Raw genomic sequence first — 16,772 nt, 5'->3', positions numbered from 1 at the left:
TGACATTTTTAGAACCCAGTAGGGCCAGATTACTATGAACAAGAGTGGAGTTTTGTTTTTGTTTTTCTTTTTGTTTTTCCTAACCAAGAATTATGTGAAATCTGGATGTGCAAAGATGCACTTTTTAAATGAAAAAGAAAAGCTGGCTATCACTGACCCAATGCATCAGTTTTAAAGGTCTTCCAATTGTTGCTGTATGAGGCCTTTATCTTGCAAAGGTTCTGAAGACCAGCCTTCTCAAACACTAAGAGGCATAAATCATTTAGAGGTCTTACTGAAAATGCAGGTTCTGATTCAGTAAGTATGGGGCTGGCCTGAGAATCTTCATTTCTAATGAGCTCCTAAAGGATGCTGATGTTGCTGGTCTGTGGACCTACTTTGAGCAGCAAGGCTGCAGACAACCCAGAATTTCCTCCTAACAAGAAAACTATCCCTCTTAGGGCCTTTTCTGGGAGTTCCAGGGGAGAGATAAAAAGCTCTTAATGAGACTTGATTGAGAGATAAACTTACAAGAGGACCCTGGAGCTGTAGGACATTGTGTTCTAGCTGGATTTTCAATCCACTAACAAAGAAGACAGGATATGGCAGTGGTAGGTTCCATTATTGTATGTCATCCTTTCAGAGCACCTTTGATCCTCACAGAGAACTCGTGAAGTAGGTGGGCAGCTGTTATTATTCCCAATTACAGAGATGGAGACAGCTTTGAGGCCAATTCAAGCTATCTTTGTTTTTTAAATTATTTTCTGGTTGAAAAGATAGAGAGAAAACACATCTTGCTGAAAGCTAATCACATAATTGCAAGCGCTATACAGTAAAAGTCCTCGATACCCATACTCTACTTATGTTAAATTTGTTTCTAAGCCTTGTTTCTGTTCTGCCCTTTGGTATGTCTCTGAGACACTGGTTTTTCATGCAGGCTACATTTTGAACAACTAGAGTAAATGTGTCTGGCCCTGAACTGTATCATAGGACTGAGAAGAGAAAAGTAAAACAGGATCTGTTTTACAACTTAGTAGAAGAAACTCATGTTACAGAAAGGTCCATAAGAGCTAACTAGGAGGACATAGGGGGAAATTATGCTTCTCATTTTAGCTTTGTTCTTATCTTTTAATTCTTCAGCAGGCCTCTTCTCTGTGTAGAAGAGTCAGCAGAATTGCATCTAAGGTTGACTTTATAAATAAAACATGTCATCACCAAATAATGCTTACATTCTGTCCTACGAATCCTAGTTGAGACCTCAGAATTTTCTATACTATGTTTCCAGCAGCCTCCTTCAATAATTGGGAGATGAAGCACAAGTTGCAATGTTTCTTTGCCATTCCTGAGGCTCCATCAAAAAACAATTTGAAGGGGCTGATCCTAAACATTAGATAGGATCTAGAAGACTATCTGTCATTAATGCTCGAAGTTCATCACGTAGCATCATCTGTTCTAAACATAGTCCAACAATAGCAGGCTTCCTTCCTTAGGTGGGTCTTGTACGTAAAGGAAAGGTTGGGACTTTGGCTCACCCTGGCTTAAGATGGTAGAAATAGTTTGGTGGGGGTTGGGGTGGAGACGAGATGACCGTAATAAAATTTTTTTTAAAAACATGTACAACAACCCTGTTTGGCAACTTCAAACTAAATAAGATACAAGTGATATGCTTTGTTGATTGTCAACAATTACATATACTTCTACTCTAGACCTACGGATGGAACAATCTCTGCTAGAACTGGAAATGCATTTTCACATATTCTATATACCAGATGGCTGATTTGAGGAATCCACTCTGTGGATAGTAGTATTAGAATGTGGTACCCAAAATGTAGTTCTTTTTGTGCTTGTGAATTTGAATGCCCCAAGAGCATCATAGCAAATTCTAAGACTTACAGAAAGGATCCAGTAGAGGAAAAAGAACAATTTCTGTACCTCATTTATTTTGGAGTCCACCAATGGGGCAGTTTTGTATTTTTATAATGGCCACTTTCAGTTTTTTCTCCTAGACATAAAGTGGAGAATTTACATTAGAGCTTTTCATAAGCAGGGATCACCTCTGACTCCTTTGTGCCCAATGAGCAAGTGAGCATAAAGAGAATCAGAGAATTCAGATGTAGGCATCGTCTAGTTGTCCCTTCATTTCATAGGTAAGGGTGCAGAATGCCAGATCGAGACAGTGACTTGCTCAAGGGCACATTCATCTTGCAGAACAACTGGGACCAGTATGCAGGTCGTCTGACTTCCACCAGTCAGGCAGAAAAGCAGGGTGGGCAATCTGTCTCTTGTAAATGCAAAGGAACTTGTGAGAGAAAATATGGTAGGGCTTGGAAAAATTCCCTTTTTGAAAATAACCACTGACTCCTTCATCTCAGGTTGTGGCTTCCTGGGTGAGGGCCTGGACTATTGTGTGTGTGTGGTATAATTACTGGGTAGGTTTATTTTTTTATGGGAGTACAATAAAGAGAACATTTCCTGCCTTACTCTGCCATTTGAAAAAGATTTTCATTTCCCCTTTTGGCCTGGGGATTACAAAAGACAGACTCCTTTCCAATTACAGCTTGGTCTGAGCTTGAACATATAACTCAGCCAGCAGCAAGTTCAAATTGATTTTTTTTCAAGGCTGAGAAAACGAAATTGGGTCTTCTTGACAGAAAAACTGGCTTGGTTTTTTGTAACTGTGAGGCTGTTTTCAAAGCTCCCTTCTAAAGCAGAAGATATAATCATCCAGGACTAACCACAGTCTTCACTGTAAGTTCTATAGGGGCTCAGAAGAAATTAGTCGGGTGGGCCCACATGACAGGGGCACTTGGCTGGGAGAAACATTTCCCTGTTGCACAGTGGCAGAGAAGGACTTTCTCCAGACCTGTGACCTTTAATGTGCTGGCTGGGGGTGAGGAGAGGGAGGAAGGAGGAATGGGCCCAGAGGGCAGAGTGACCTTGAAGACGGCAGATGCACTGAGTGCTTTCTGCCAGGCACTGCGCCCCCATTTTACTTGTGTTATCTCCCCTAATCCTCCCAATCACCCTAGGCGGGAGAAGAAGGAACATAGTGAGAAGAGACAGCTACACAGCTTCCCTTCTACCCTTCCCCTGGGAGCTCAGGAGCTGCAATAGGAGTGTGGCTTTCTGTCTTTACCCTGAGTAAATCCTCCACGATTAAAAAAACAAAAAAAACAAACCTTGATGTGAATGTGAATCCGTACCATTCAATAACCAGGCAGGATTTTTCTTCCTCTGTCTTCAGCAGTTTACTCTTTTAAGGGAATAAAATGAAAGATAAGCAAGGGTTAGCAGGAACATCTCTCGAAGATGACTTTCCAAAGGATTCAGTTCTGTTTCTCCTGTCTTCCCTGATTATGTCTAAATTACATACGTTCACGATTTTGACTGAGATTTCAGCCATCTCCATTCAATAGCAAACTCCATCCCTACCGATCGTCTATGTGGCCTTGGAAAAGTCATCTGAAGTCTTTGGATCTCAACTGCCCTAGTCTGAAGGAGTTGGATAGAGCAGGAGAGGGTGGGGGCGGGGACATGGGGTGGGGACAGCCTTCCAAAAAGGGTGCTTCTTCAACTGCTTTTTAAGGTAAGGTGCTGAGAATACTATGGAAAGATGCTACAGAGAAGTTGTGAGAAGGCAGAGCCCAGAAGCAGCTAGCAAAGGTGGTCACAGGTGGTTCTTCCTTTGTGGCCTGATTTTCCTTGCAATCTACAGTGCTGGCCCCTCCCCTGCAGACCCAGCTGCCTGTGTTTTCAGAATAGAATGCTAGTCCACAAGCTCTTTCATCCTCTCGGCAAACATTTATCCAGCCCGTGCTGTGAGCCATGCATGGTGCTGGGAGAGAGGACTGTAGTAGCTTGTGGAGTCTCTACTCAGCCATTGGAATTTTTAGGTGCAAATAAAAGATTTAGTTATTTTCACCTCCTCCTAGCCACATTTTAGGAACAGAGTGTCTTTCAAGCCCATCTTTTCTAATTTATCCACTTTAAAAATAACAAGATTAAGACCCAGAGAGGGAAAATTACTTGCCCCAGATCACACAACTCTTTGTGCCAAAACTAGGTCTGGAACGCAGAACTCTTAATCTTCTGCTTTTTATTACATTGCCCCGAATTGCTTAAAGGGCTACCCAGGGAATTCAGTTCACCAGGGAACATCTTGCCTCTCCAAACATTCTTGCTAACAAAGATCTTACTGCACAAGTATAGGAAGATGTCACTATTACAAATTCATAGCACTCATATTAACGGCAAAGCTAAAACATTCCTATAGTCACCCGCCTCCAATTAATTAAAAAGGAATGTGTTGTTTTTGAAGTCTTGCCCTTCCAACCAGCCTTGAAGTAATTTTAAATAGAAAATTTTAAATGGAAATTAAGGCAGTTTTGTGATAAGAGTGCCTGCCCTTTGGTCTGGGGCATCCATTGTGTGAGCTAGTTTTTCAGAGCTGCAGAAGTAACAAGTTGGCAGGATCTCACATAGGAGATAATAGATAAAAACCTACATGTCTGGTTTCAGGACCCCCAGGAAACTATTGTTGCCCTTCTTCCTTCTTTCCCAGTTCTTTAATCAGTTTCTGGCGGACACCTGCAACCCCACTATTGAAGCTTCATCTCATTGCTTACATTCGGGCCATGATAAATAAAAGTACCCCAGGAGGAATAAGTGCTTAGCAGTTACCAACAATTCATACTTAAATGTGAATGCTTTCAGAGTTGGCATTGAGAGATACAAGTGGGGAGAGGCATGCTGGCCAAGAGTGGCTGAGGGGTTTAGAGATGCATGATGGTGGAGATAGCAGATTGGGAAAACACAGAGACCCCCAGAAGATGAGCATTTGACTGCCTTATGGCTTTGCCTGTGACTAGGCTGGGGTCCTCAGAATGGAGGAAGAAAGGGAACTAGAGAAATTCTGCATGGGTTTTCCTAATAGAGCATGAAGAAGATCTGCTTGGAATTCCCTGCACACCCACTGATATGGTTTGAATGTGTGTCCCCGCCAAATCTCATGTTGAAATGTGATTCCCAATATTGGAGGCAGGGCCTGGTGGGAGGTGTTTGGATCATGGGGTTGGTTCCCTCCTGACTTTGTGCCCTCCCCATGGTAATGAGTGAGTTCTCGCTCTGATAGTTCACAGGAGAGCTGTGATTTAAAGGATCCTGGTTCCTCTCTCTCTCTCTCTCTTGCCCCTGCTTTTGCCATGGAAAGTGCCTGCTCCCATTTTGCTTTCCGCTATGATCATAAGCTTCCTGAGGCCCTAACCAGAAGCTAAGCAAATGCTGGCATGGCACTTGTACAGCCTGCAGGACCATCAGCCAATTAAACCTCTTTTCAATATAAATTACCCAGTCTCAGGTATTTCTTTACAGAATGCAAAAACAGCCTAATACACCTGCATTGTGCAATCCAGCCTCCAGGCATGTGCTTATGCCATCACTTCCGCCTGGATGGCCTTACCTGCCACTTTGTATGAATAAACTCTCTTACCTTTGAGGCTCATATTAGGCATTGTTGCTGCCCCAAATCCTTCCGTGAACCCTTAGGTGGGCTCCTTCCTGTCCCCACTCCACCCATTCTCTACTACTACTGCAATTCAGTGATGACCTGGCCATCATGTCTTTACCTTTTGCTGCCTCTGTTGTGTGATAGCTTCTCAAGAGAGGGACCATGTCTCTTTCATCACCACATCACTACATCCCCAGTCTCTGGAACCAAGCTGGCCCTTGGTAAAGATGCCCATCTGGCTGTGTGGATCCACCCTGCCCAAGTGGCCAAATGCCTGCATATAGTTGAGAGTGGAGATACAGCTTGCTGGTACTCCACGCAGCCAAGAAAGCCCAAAACAGGACCTTACGAGGACTCTGCATTTTTTAAGAAGCCACATTTTTCACCATGGCTGACTAGAGGAAGGTGGCTGGAGAGAACAAATGTGGTTGGGTACATATGGCCTGTGGTTGACCACATGAGAACTTGAGCCCAGTGACTAGGGTTTCTGTACCCGGTCACAGCACACTCTGTCACCCTCAGGGAAGACCCACCTGGCAGAACTTAAGAGTTCTGTGTGGAGACGCAACCATAAAAATATCAGTTGGCACGTGAAGTTCTTGGCATTGTTTATGGCTGCATTGACTTGAGGTTCTTCAGACACCTTGATCCAAAATGGGCTCTCCATACCCTGAACAACTCAAAATGGTGCACTTCTTTCAGGGCCTGTGCAGGGATGGAAGGTGAAGAAGAACAGCGTAGAAATGGGGTGGGAAGTAGGAGTGGGGCCAGGATGTGAAGGAGTTTCCAGTGTAGGTAAGGAAAAAGGAAACAAAAAGAGGAGGGAGAAACAACGTCCTAAGTGCTACTGTTGGTGGTTGGTCTAGCCCGTCACACATCTCCTGAGCCCAGAGACTCTGATTCTGCATGTCTACAGTGAGGTCAGGGAGCTCATTTGTTTCTTTGTTTGTTTAACAAGCTCCTTTGGTGATTCTATTGGACATCTCCCACTGTGGGCACCACTAGGTCAGAAGTTGTCAGTCCTGACTGAACATTAGAATCACCTCGAGAACTTTGAGGGAAAAGAATTCTGATGTCTGAGCCCTACCCCCAGACTAATTAAATCAGAATATCTGAGAGTGGGGCCTGGGCATTCCAGTTTTTAAAATGCTTAGTTGAGTGGAATTTTCGAGCTCTAAAAACATACTTTGTTGACATATTATAAACTAGTAATTTTGCAAAAACTTTTTTCATAAGTTCTCAGATGTACATGACCCTAATTAATAAACCTCAGGACTCAGATTTCATTTTAGTGTCATAAGCTTTCAATTTGTTATATTTGAGTTTGGGATTCATGAGTGATTATTGAAGCCAACAGAGAGCTAGGATGACAGATTTTGGGATGTCTCTAAAGTCTTTCCAGCCCAGCTTATCCTATTAAGAGGCTATATTCAAAACTCAACATTCAGACAACCAGCACAGAAGGGCAGATGAGTAATAATTGAGGAATCTCAGCTGTGTCAGGATCCCAAACACCAACCTTTGTAGGAGTAGCAGAGCTCAATGTCAAGATATCCTTGTTTGGTATGAGGATTATAGGAATTGCAGGCTTATTCCTTAAATATAGGGGGAATGGATTCACGATCAAGAGCTGCCATTAATTTCCATAGCATCTTGGATAACAAATAAGAAAAATGTCAAGAGAGGAAAGCAAAGCTTTTGACAGTGGCCTCATTAAGTGGAAAACATATTTCCTGTATTAGGATGGGGATTCTCCAAGGGAGGCTTAAGTGAGGAGACCTCTTCTTCAAATTATACCAATGTGGAAAGGAGTTCTGTTTATTTGAGGCTATAGATTTGTATTGCTCTTTGGTTTCCTGTGTTTTGGTACATTTCTGAGGTGGAAGAATTCCAGATTTCAACTTTCCTGAACCAAGCATTGAGAGCCTTAATCAGGTCTAAAGAATAGGATGACAGTACCTTAAAGAGCTGTGGAAATGTTTCTGGATGTTGAGAGAACACAAAGGCTTCCAATAAACTTCAATAGAAAACTTCCAGGAATCTGTCCCAGACCTGATCCCTTAGCTTCAACCATCTATATTCCTTGGGTTCCAGCCCTTCTCATCTTTGACTCTTGAACTACTTGAAAAAGGTGTTTGGTTGGAGGGTGTTGCTTTTCACAGAAATTCAATGGTCTTATAGAGAACAGACATGCATGTATCTATCATTGTACCAATAGTTAACCAAACATGAGTCACTTTTCCCTGTCTCCCTTCATAGTAAATGCATGACTGACCTAGTTTAGGAACACTCTCCTCTGGCCAATGAACAATAGCTGTAGTTCTTCCTGTATTTTCTTTCTTTGTTGAATTTATTGCTTCATACACAAAACCCTGAACGCTAGGTACTGTTGAACTTTTGTGCCATCAAAGAGAGGTCTATTGACTCTTCACCAAGGCATAATATTTCATAAATAGGGTGTTTAACAAGCTCTTCCTAAATGTTTGTCTTCTGTGGCCATAAAGACAGTAGCTGTAAATGTATAAAGTAAATACTATATGTTTTATACATATTGTCATCCAATTATACAACTCTGCCACCAATTTGAAGATAAGGGGCCTGAAGCTAAGTGTGTATGTGAGTTGCCTGCTGAGTAACAAACCAGCCCAAAACTTAGTGGTTTTAAACAATGACAACATTTATTTTGCTCAAAAACCTGCATTTGGCCAGGACTTGGTTAGAATGGCTAATTTTACTTCACTAGATGTCATTTGGGACAATTCAAAAGCTGGGGACTGGAATAATCTGAAATCTCATTCATTCTCTTGTCTAGTTGTTGAGGCAATCTGTCATCTGAAAACGTTGCTGAGACTATTAGCTGGAACACTACAGAGAACCTCTTCATGTGCTCTGGGCTTCCTCACAACATGGTGGCTAGGTTCCAGGGGCAAGCATCCCAAAAGAGACAGAGAGAGAGACACAGGCAGAAGCTGTATCACCCCCTATTACCTAATCTCAGAAGTCACACATTGTGTCACTTCTGCCATATTCCATTCATCCAGGCAGCCACAAAAGCCTGCCCTATTTTAAGAAGAAGGGAAATGTGGACTCCACCTCTAGCTGGGGCTGTGGAAAGGTTATGAAGGACATACGGGATTGGAAATAGTGCTGCAGACATTTTTTCTGCTGGTTGGTGTCAGGGGAGGAATTTGAACCCAGGTTTGCATGAGTCTATACAATGCCCTTAATACTGTACCACAGTATTCTGTGAAGCTGAGGACTGAAATCTGCCTCTACTGCAATGGAATTTAGCTGTTAAATATTACACCTGGGCTAGTGAGCAGAAACAGCCAAACTTGGAGGCAGAGAGTGTGGACTTTGGGCTCTCCCAAGGCATGGTGAAGGTTGATAATATTAACATATGAGAACCATTCTGCCTTCCCAAGATTGGTGGAATCACTTGGAAGACATACCAAGGCCATCAGTCTTACATTTCTTGAGTACTTACAGGTTTCTGAGAGTAGATAAATAAAACAAATCACTGAGTCACATTCATGCTAATGGACCATAGCAACTAGATTATTGGAAGGTCAGATCATTTAGTTTTGAAAAATAGTAATAACAAGGCATATTGTCTGATTTATAAGAAAACCTCAAGTATCTAGTAACTGGCAAGATATTTAATTGAAATGAGGCAAATTCTAGAATAACATATGACATTGCAGTGAGATAGGCTAGGAGGTGGAACCAACAAGGGAGACTTGAGCCAAGCAAGCCTTTCAACATTTTCCCTTGTTTTCTTTCCTTCTCTGACTTTCCTTTCTACTTTTTTTTTTTTAAGCTTAGGGTAAGTAGCATGTTTATAGGCCTAGAAGCCAGAGTTATTGCTGACTTGGGAAGGACAATCACGTTCTCAAGATAAGTTCTCCAAAGAGCACCAAGCATGGAGGGGAAGAGTGGTGAGCTGAGAGGGCAAATGCCAGAAAAAGGAGGATGTCAGCAAGAAAAATAAGGGGTCCACAGGCAGGGCCAGTGCATAATGTGCAGTGCCTACTGCCAAATGAAAATGAGGGACCCTATGCTCCAAAATTATTAAGAATTTCAGGATAGCAACAGCAGAGCATTAAACCAAGTTTAATGGGACCCCATGCAACTGCACAGACTGCCTGCCTGTTAAGCTGGCTCCTCCCACCTAAGAGGCACCAAGTGGCAAGGGAGGCTGCAGATGGCTGAGCTTTAAGAAGAAAGGATAATCAAAAGTTTTAGCTATAAGACGAATATCAGGTAGGATGAAGACACAAAGGAAAAAAAAAAGAATTGATTAACCCACAAAGAGATTGAAAGACAACAATTTCAGAAGTTGTTAAACAGAAGAAAGGCTGGCAAGAGGTTTAAAAGAAACCCATTCATTTATTCAAATAGTGGGACATGAAAGAATAGAAAAGAAGCCATCTGGGAGTAGAAAGAAGGGGCTGGGAGAAGGGACAGTGGTGATGAGTTGGAAAGGGCAGTTCTTTCTCAGAGAGTGTGTGAAGCACAGGAGGGTGAACATACACTCAGTGGCAGATGGACGTAAAGCTCAAGGCAGGCTAAAGGACAGACACCCCAACGGGCCATGAACACAGTGGCACTGTGCAACATACAAAGTTGTAGGCAGCCTTGGGCCCAAAGCCACCATCAGACCAGGCTAGTTATGCATCAAAGGCACCACTGGATCCTGCTCACTTAGAGGCGTAAACCAAGGAGCCTGCTAAGTCTGGAGCCTACAAGTTCTTTTGGGAGGGGACATGTACACAACTATATTCAATTGTTTACAAAACCATCTGGTGCAGATGACAGCTACTGAATTAATAGGTTACCTGAATCAAGTAAAATATTTAAATATGCCAGGTGTAATGGTTAACTTTATATATCAACTTGGCTGGGCCATAGTGCCCAGATATTGATCAGACATTACTCTGGATGCTTCTGTGAAGGTGCTTTTTTTTTTTTTTTTTTTGGATGACATTAACATTTAAATTGGTGAACTTTGAGTAAAGCAGATTGCCCTTTATAGTGTGGGTAGGCCTCATAGAAAAAAAGACTGACCCCCTCCTCTGAAGAAATGGGAATTCTGCCAGCAGGCTGCCTTTGGACTCGAACTGCGGCTCTTCCCCGGGGCTTCAGCCTGCTGGCCTACCCTGCAGATTCTGAACACACCAAGCCTCCACAACTGTGTGAGCCAGTTCCTTAAAATAAATCTCTCTCTCTTCACACCCCAACTGATATGTATTATATATATGTGTATATATATATATACACACACATATATATAATATTATGTTATTATAATGTATTATATAAAAATAAGATGTGTATACGTTTCTCCATATATAGTAGATATAACAGGATGTGTGTGTGTGTGTGTATGTGTATATGTACATATATGTGTATGTATATATAAATACACACACACACACACATACATGTTGTGCTGGTTCTGTCTCTGGAGAACTTTGACCATTATACCTAGAATTCTTCATATCACATTGCACAGGTAGTGGTCTACATAGAGCTAATTAAGCCCATACATTAAACTTTAGATAAATGTTGAGGATCTCTGCAGCCTCAAATGTATACCTGTTACCTGTTTCTTGAATGAAAAATGCCTGGGTGACCCCAGTGAATTAGGCCTTTTGTGGCTTCTGAGAAAGGAAATGTTGATTTCTTCAAGGGTAGACCTCTCTATCCTCATGTGGACCATGTACCACCAAGTCCCATCCCTACTAATTGAAGTCTTGCCAACCAAATTATCGGAAGGATAGACTGTTTGGTATTAAAAAAAAATAGTCACAACTAGAAATGTTGTCTGACTTACACTAACTAATTAAAAAATGGGCAGCTGGAAATATTATTATGAAGAAAGCTTCTTTGTCTAAACAGTTTAAATGAGCTATTATGTTTAAAGAAAGTCCTCTTCATGTGGCCTTTGCCACTTTGCCACTCTTTTCTAGAGGACAGCAGCCAGTGTGGTCTGCTCAGAACTGAGAGTCAGGAGTTAGAGGGACCTGATTCTGCTATGGGAACCAGCTGTGCTACCATGGGCAATTCCTTTAACCTTTCTGGGTCTATTTCTCTATCAGTAAAAAGAAAGAACTGGAGTATAGCATTCCTGAGGTCAGTTACAGCCCTACTGTTGCATAATTTTTATCTATACACTTAACAAAATTATTTAATCACTTGAGTCCTCAGGGACAAGTTTCATTGGCGACAGCAACAAAAAGTGGAAATGTGACGTAAGTGGTGACTTAATTATCTTTCTTGAGAAAACTGAGGTTTCTTTCCTAGTACTTCATCCAGGACTTAACCTTGCCAGGTTTTTAAAGAAGTCAAAGGTCACAAAAATCTTACATTTTGAAATAACAGACATTTAAGCATCTGATGTAGTCTGGGTCCAATCAGGAGTGAGAAACTACATGGTAGCTTAAACAGGAGAAATTCAACATGAAGTTTTAACTAAGATAAAAGAGTAACCATGACATATAAGGAAACTCTCTATGGTACCCTAGGGCTGAGGGAGAGGAGCCAGGGAAGGACAAACTTAGAAGTGGTTTGGAACCTGGCACAGAAACTCACTGGTTTGATCAGGCCAGAGCTGGTCTGGAGTTGCTGAGCAAGCAATAGCCCACTCCCCAGAGTTCAGGCAGGGAGCAGGCAATCAGCATCGGTACAGCATGCAGCAGGATCTAGGTGTTAGTGGAGAAGAAGGACTTCAGGACACGTGGGGCTTGCAAAGGGGGTGACCAAGCTGTGTGGACACACTGGCCATAGGCCGGCTGGACATAGGCTTAATGGGGACTTTGGTTTCTGTGTCAAGAGTGCTGGGAAGGTTATTGCCAGGCTGAGGCTATGAGGTGCCAGGGGGGTTGCATGCTGAGCCTATAGCTGGGGTGGCTCCACTGCATGCCCTCACAGCTACACTGCCCACCCCCAGCCCACACCACAGCCAACAAGAAAGCCTCTTCCTCCTGCAGTGCCCCTCTAGTTCTCCCTGGTGAGAAAGTCTAACTTTGTGCTCACTTTAAAGGAGAAATGTTTAAAGAAATTCCCCCTGTTCTCACAGAGCATATATTCAAGGGTGCATTGGAGCTGAAAGGCAGTAAATTGATAACTGACTCATCTATCAAGCTTCAATGTCATCTGGTCACTTCCTATAATTCCTTCTTGGATCCTCTCTGAATGATTCCTCCCACTTCTGCACTTGGGTACCCTCGAGTGACTTTTGGCCAATTATTAGCTTCCCCTTCATTATCTGGAAACCAAGTATTACATATCTGGTGTGTTCATGGAATGTCTTAAAACAATGGTTCTCCAATGTTGTTCATGGACTTCTGGGGTCGCTAAGAGGCTTTCAGGGGTTTTAAGAGGTCACAACTATTTTTAGAGTTATATCAATATGGTATGCTTCTCTCTCTGGGATTGGTATTTCGTGGGTAAGTTTACTAGTGTTTCAGCACAAATCCAAGCAGTGGTATAAGTGTGACTAGCCAGTCATGCATGTGCAGAAAAAAAAAATAGCCTCAATTATGAATGTCCTTGATGAAGCATTAAAAATTATATAATGTGATTAAATCTCAACCTTTGCATACATGTCTTCTAAACATTCTGGTTGATGAAATGGGAAATGCACATAAGCTCTTTGGCTGCATTCCAAAGTCTGATGGTTGTGGAAGGAAAAGCACTTGTATGATTGAGTTGCCAGCTGAACCAGCTGCCTCCCTCACAAAGCAGTTTTTACTTGAAAGAGCAACTGGCTGACACACCATGCTTACTCAGACTTAATATTTGTCAATATTTGCTTCAGCCTGAGAGGCAGAAGTTGCAATAAGCTGAGATCGCGCCACTGCACTCCAGCCTGGATGACAGAGCAAGACTCTGTTTCAAAAACAACAACAACAACAACAACAAAAGCCCCATATACCCCAACTAAATACCAAGAGATTAAATGTGGAAGCCGACTTCTATTAAGTCAGATGTTAAAGATTTTGTAAAAATATAAAACATTGCCACTTTTACTAAATTTCTTGTTTTTAGAAAATATAGTTATTTTGTGTTAAGATGTTGTGTATGTTAATAGACACATTTATTATAGCATTTTTCTAAATATTTAAATGTTTTTCAGCTTTAACTTACAACATGGTAAATATCAATAACTATCATCCACATAAACAAAAGCTTTCTGGGATCCTCAACAATCTTTAAAAGCATAAAAGAGTTCTAAGACTAAAAAGTTTGAGAACCACGGTCTTAAATAAATCTCCATTTTCCACTTGAATTTACAAAATTGCAGGAAGTTATAGGTGCAGTGGTTGAGGCCAAGAGGAGGTAACTTATCTAAGGTCATTCACATAGTGAAGTAGAGGCAGAGATGGATCTAGAACCACAGTCTCCGGCTAGTGTGCTACATAACTCAGGGTAACCATGTATGTATGTATGTAGTATGTATGTATGTATGTAGTATGTATGTAGTAGGATGATTTTCAGAATGCCAGTGAGAGAATTTTGAGATCCTCAAGCCACAAAAAGGGAGGGACATCACCCTCCCCTCAGCATGCATCCATTTAAATAGGCACTGAATATAAAGTAAGTTTCAGGTGCCTGTGCTTGTTGCTGCTGAAGACAAAGTAAATAAAACTTCAACTATGTTTTGAGGGAGCCAAGCTCATCATATATGGAGAGAGCTCACATGAAAGGCAATATATAATAGCATATAATATGAAGTATCCAGCATATAACAGATGAAGTGCAATCATACAGCCTATATAATTACATTATGCTACTACTACTGGTATCACCATATGGAATATTATATATGGCATGATATTTTATAATAAGTTGTTATATACACTGTATCTAGGGAACAGGAAGTACTTTAGGATTATAGCTGGCAATTGTGTTCAAAGCAGAATCATGAGCTTGGGAAGTTTGCCATTAGCTGTATGTGTATATATATATATATATATATATATATATATATATATATATAAAATTGTCTTTTTGACACTTCCCTGATTGCATCAGTTTCCAAGAAATTGCTATACATAGTATAGCTGATAGCAGCAGAAACGGATTCTCTCACAGTTCTGGAGGCCAGAAGTTCAAAATCAAGGTGTGGGCAGAGCCAGGCTCTCCTTGTCTCTTCTAGCTTTTGGTGTCTGTCACCAATCCTTGGCGTTCGTTGGCTTGTAGATACATCACTTCAATCATTGCCTTCATCTTCACATGACTTTGTCCTCTGCATGTCTGTGCCGAAATTTCCCTCTTCTTGTAAGGACATCAGTCATGTTTAGAGCCCATTCTAATCCAATATGACCTCATCTTCAAGTTGATTCCACCTGCAAGGACCCTGTTTCCCAATAAGGTCCCATACACACATTCCAGGGGGACATGAATTTGGGGGAACATGATTCAACCGAGGACACTGTTTTTGTGCCGGTCCCTGGCCCCCAGTGCTCAAAATCTCTCTGGAACAAAGTACACCTGGGTTTTCCCTCACATTTTTCAGGATGTGGGGCCCAACTGAGCCCCACCTGGTTCTTCTCTGTTGATGTTTCCGATGGTCGTCACAGATCACGATATTTAACCCATGAGTTTAACAAACAATTTCTTAGGGCCGCAAGGCTGTTGGGATTTGAAGGGGAATAGAAGAAGCTGAAAGAGGGACACCCAGACAGTGAAAGTAAATGGTAGCATCCTCGCATATTTCTATTGGTCTTTGACAATTTTTGTTTAGTAAACCCAGAATCATAGTTTAATACAAGATTAATAAGACATAATGAAAATATAGGGAGCCATGAAGGATACCATGCCCTATGCTCCTGGCATAGCTGATTGCACACGGACCAGAGGATGTCCATACAATTCAACGCCAGCCCTCCCCAGCACCTGGGGAGGACCTGTTACCTGGCTGGACCCTCAGGCTGGCTCCAGGCATGCAGCTCAGAGCACTGGATCTCTAGCCAGACCACCTGCGTTCGTCCTGGTTTCACCACGATGATAACCTTAGGCCAGGTATTTTATCTCTCTGTGCCTCCATTTCCACATTTGTAAAAGCTGAAAATATCCCACTTCACAGGCTTCTCATGAGAAATAAACAAGTTAATAACACATGTAAATCCTTTAGAACAATGCCTGACAATATAGATATGTTATTATTAACATTATTATTATATGAATTTTTTATGTAGTTGAGAAGTCCACTATTTTGCTAGTTCCTCCTTCAATTCCCTTATCCTCCCACCACCACCACCAGAGGAAAACAGATAACAGTATATGGATCTGGCTTCTGTTTTTGTTTTTGGTTTTTTCTTCAGTTCTCCTCTTGTTACTTCCACCATAACTGGCCCTGGGGGAATTCTTCCTGTGTCGGGATGTCTTAAAGGACCGAGAACCTGGTACCTGTCAAGTGCTTCTTGAGAATTTCCTAGGGAACGTACATCATAAACTCAAGTTAGCACCAAGCTATTATTAAATTGATAGCCACCTGTCTGAGTGTGTTTTATTGGTAACTTTACCTCCGTGGGCAGGTGTAGCGCCCACACTGTACCCTCCTACCTTTCCCATTTTATATAACGGAGTCTGTGCTTTCTCAAGACTCAGGGGTGGGTCTGCTTCCAGCACTGAGGAAAAGTGAGAACTGAATAGGGAGTGGGGCTTTTGGTGTAGTTAAGAGGGAGGTAAAATAACTGTAATTTCATAGCAATTACATACAGCCAACACTGTCAAAGGTTCCAGTTTTCCATTATAAACCTGAGCCCCTGCTGGGAGCAATTTGCAAGGTAGAAAAAAGCACACAATGAGGTTCTAATGTATGAAAGAAGGCATCGCTACCTCCCCATCTGAATGCCACAGCAAAACAAACCTCAAGGGAGAAAACAGTGTGTTGAGCTTCGGGAACGCATTTGTTTTCTCCCTTTCTTTTGAAAAAAAAAAAAAAAACTCAGTAAGCCCCCATTCCTGGATATTGGTCGGATTGTTTACAGCTTTGTACGAGTCTTCAGTACCCCGGCCCACACAGGCCCTTCCTGTCAGTGGAATGCCCTGCCAGGCCACCTGCGGGGGCCATGGTTTCCAGGGCAGCCAACATCAGAGTCTGGAGCAAATGGGTTATTTCTTCCTCTAAGTATTATGTTGGGGGCCAATAAACCACCCTATGGAAATGAATTCTACAGAGACCAATTCCCCAACCTTTTTTGTTTGTTCATAGGTTTGCTTGAAATTAATTCTTTATGAAATTCAGGGATCTGCAGCCCACTCAGAAGTGCAGTAA

General features: G+C 42.0%; 1 protein-coding gene across 3 annotated transcripts in view; it reads left to right on the top strand.

Moving 5' to 3' along the window:
- The window catches only part of CLIC5 (chloride intracellular channel 5), a 118,081-nt gene that overhangs the window by 42,681 nt on the left and 58,628 nt on the right, over positions 1 to 16,772 (top strand). The window lies entirely within an intron of this gene.

This window comes from Pan troglodytes, chromosome 5 (assembly GCF_028858775.2).
Source record: "Pan troglodytes isolate AG18354 chromosome 5, NHGRI_mPanTro3-v2.0_pri, whole genome shotgun sequence".
Classification (NCBI taxonomy): domain Eukaryota; kingdom Metazoa; phylum Chordata; class Mammalia; order Primates; family Hominidae; genus Pan; species Pan troglodytes.
The sequence above is the reverse complement of the archived record's forward strand: the minus strand, read 5'-3'. Positions and strand labels throughout refer to the sequence as shown.